At 40.7% G+C, this 3214-nt stretch overlaps 1 long non-coding RNA gene across 1 annotated transcript; it reads right to left on the bottom strand.

Annotated features, from left to right (window-relative positions):
- Positions 1-546: 546 nt before the first annotated feature.
- Positions 547-2314, bottom strand: LOC134250294 (uncharacterized). Its single transcript, XR_009988463.1, has 3 exons — positions 1917-2314; positions 888-1067; positions 547-787 (listed from the first exon to the last, which is right to left on the bottom strand). It is a non-coding gene; the product is annotated as an uncharacterized LOC134250294 (long non-coding RNA).
- Positions 2315-3214: the final 900 nt, after the last annotated feature.

The following is a 3214-nucleotide window of genomic DNA, read 5'->3' as shown; positions in this document are numbered from 1 at the left end:
ATTTTCAGACAAATTACTATAAATTATACACTGAAATTCCTACCTTTAACAAACCAGGCCCTAATCCTGCCAGTATCAACTGGAACTTTCAATTAGCCCTGCAGAACACCTCCATGGGGAATCGACGCAGTCGGGAAATGGTAGCTGCCTTGGACATTCCACCTCCTAACCGCAGTTCCATGCAAAGGGCCAGCAACCAGGTCGACACAGCCACTCTAGCCCTGAATAAAAAAGACATGGGTGAGAAGAGACAACTGGTTAAGGCCATCAACCAGGTCAAAGGTCAAGAACATCCAGAGGAACTGGACATTGCCATAGATGGACGCTACAACTCCATAACCTTCGGTAGCAGCAAAAAGCCAGGCTACAATGCATCACAAGCTTACGCCATTGCATGCGAGACCAACACCAACAAACAGTATATTATTGGCGCATCAACATGATCAATGCAGAACAAACTTTGCTGGACTGGAACCTGGCTTCGAGGTAATGGTTATGATGTTCATTGTCCGGGGGGTCATGAAGACTGCACAGCTAATATTGAAATGTTCTCACCTCTTTCAGAGTACCAGATGGCTAAATCCATAGGCGAAGATCTGGCAGCGGACGGGTTCAAGGTGAAGCACGCCACAACAGACGGTGATGCCCGGTCAGCCCAGGGATTCCAAGATGCCATGCGTATTTTTCATCCAGACTGGCAAGTCACTCGACTGGCCGACCCAACCCATGTCAGCAGAGCCCAGTTCCGGCAGTGTCGCAGTGCCCACTTCAGCCCCGAGATGTTTCCCTGCAAAACAAGAACGAGGTTAGACGACATGAGAAAAGTTTTTGCACAAGATGTAAAGGCCCGGTGCAGCTTAGTCTATAAGAAACTCATGGATACCTACACTGGAGACATCAACATCATCTGTGGTAAACTTCCTCTTGTCGTAGAAAGTACCATCCTCTGCTACTCAGGAGACTGTTCAAAATGTCGAAGGAATTCAGTGGTGTGTGAAGGTGGAGACAGACACAACTGGTGGAATCAGTCTTATATCCTCGCCCCGAACAAACTGACATCCCTGCACCTGAATGAAAATGACAAGCACTTGTTAAAAGTCATTCTTGAGATGCGACTTAGCCAAAGTGCCATTGAGGAAATGAAACTCAACACGTCAACTCAGAAATGTGAGGGTCTTAACAGAGCAGTCAGCGAAGTTTTACCTAAGCACACCAACTATTCAAGAAATGCTGAAGGAATCCTCTCAGCTGAGATTTTAAGACAAAACAACAGTCCAGGACTAGCAACATCCATGAAAGCAGCAGAGATTACATTGCCACTGTCCGGCCACACACATCAGTACCTAAAAAGCATTGACCAGGAATATGCCTATCGCAGAGAATACAGAAAGAGAAAAGCAGTTAAAAGGCGAGAAATGCAGAGAAAAGCTACGCTAATAAAACAACATGCGGCGGCTAGAAAAGGAAAGACCAAACCCAGATGCACCTACAACAAAGGGCAACTTGATCCCAAACCCACCTACCTACAGTCCAAGGGAGACAATCCAGAGGATCACACCTACTACCAGACATGAGTTGCCAAGACGAAGACAAAACGGCCCTTCTCAGGGCCAACCAAATTATTCGAAAAGATACCTACTATACAAAGTCGTATAAGAAATGTGTAAAAATTAACACCAGGCCACAACCCCCAAACTTCCACATAAATACATAACACACATCATACACATACGCACACATGTACATACATGCATCCATACATACATACATACTTACTTACTTACTGATCAATATTTTTGTCAAAAACTACAAACTATACCCCCCCCCCCCATCTTCCTTGAAAAGACAAACCCATCAACCCCCATTTCTACTTTAGTGAAAAGTACATATTTTTACACAACATAATTTCCACTTACCTGAAATTATAAACTCCAATACACAACCTCTGCCTGCATGTGCAATTATGAGTCGGGCAAAGCCTGAATCCCATTTCCACGTGCGGTTTCCTGCAAATAAATCCATGCACATGTTATTGTAAATATTGGCCCAATCACCACCTTATTGCGCCTTATTTTGGGTGGGGGAAATCAATGGATAGCTTGTCTGTCATTTCCAATAAACACCTCGTCTTTCATCTATGACTTCAAAGGGACCCCTTATTAAGAATACACATGCAAATACACATTACAAAACAGTTTTTCTATTTTTAAAAAGGAACTATTTGACTGGTCAATGAATGCACTAATGTGACCTTTTTCACCGACATATCAATTCCCCTGAAATATTGCATTCTGGGATACATAATTTAATTTTTTTTTCAATCACTCAAAAAATTTAAATTTTTATAAAAATTAATTTTAAAATGCTTAAATATTTTTTTTAAATTTTCAAGAAACTATTTCAAAATGCATAACCCACCTCCTGTCAAAATTTCATTGTAATATCTTTAAAAATAAATTCAGGGGAATCCCTCAAACACCCCATCATAAGGACCCGGACCACAATTAGCTTACATATAGACTTATATAGTAAAAACATGTGTTTTATTTTCTTTGTAACTTTTTTAAAAATCTTCATTTCCAAAATATCTTTGACCACATGATAGAGCAATGTGTCAGATCAATATTCACATCCAGAAATAGGGGTGTTGAATGTGGAATTCCCTGGTTATTAATAAACTTCTGACGTCATGACCTCGGGATAGCTCTCGCTTGGCAAAAAAAGTGTAAACAAACCAAATGAATGCTCTTTTCAATTCATATTTCTAGGCATAATTTTTGCTTGAAATGCACCTTGCTGCATATCATTGTAAACTTTAGACACTCTACTTTTATTCTATACCCCAAAAGTATCTAAAACATGTGAGCTATTTCTATTTTTATCATTGAAAGGGAGGCATATGAATTTCCTACATGTGCTACGTTTTAGCCATTTGACCTTCACCCTTTAATTGTGCCCCGGATCCATGGGCAAACGGCAGGCTACGCATGCGCGAATATGCTAGAGAGTTCGCACCTTAGGCAACTTGCCCGTAGAATGATTCGCCCTATTAGAATCAATGCCATTTATTGGCAAATCGCGCATATTGCATTTATATATTTAGGGGCAGATCCGAATTTTTCTCTAAAACGTATACTTTTATTGATTCCACATGTTCTATGGCACAATTATTTCAAAAAGTAGGAAGAACTTGCGGTATATCAATACAATAAGT

Source organism: Saccostrea cucullata, unplaced genomic scaffold (genome assembly GCF_032062105.1).
Source record: "Saccostrea cucullata isolate Sc308-1 unplaced genomic scaffold, CSIRO_AGI_Scuc_v1 ctg473, whole genome shotgun sequence".
Lineage (NCBI taxonomy): Eukaryota > Metazoa > Mollusca > Bivalvia > Ostreida > Ostreidae > Saccostrea > Saccostrea cuccullata.
Note: the sequence above shows the minus strand (reverse complement) of the source record. Positions and strands in the feature narration are given on the sequence as shown.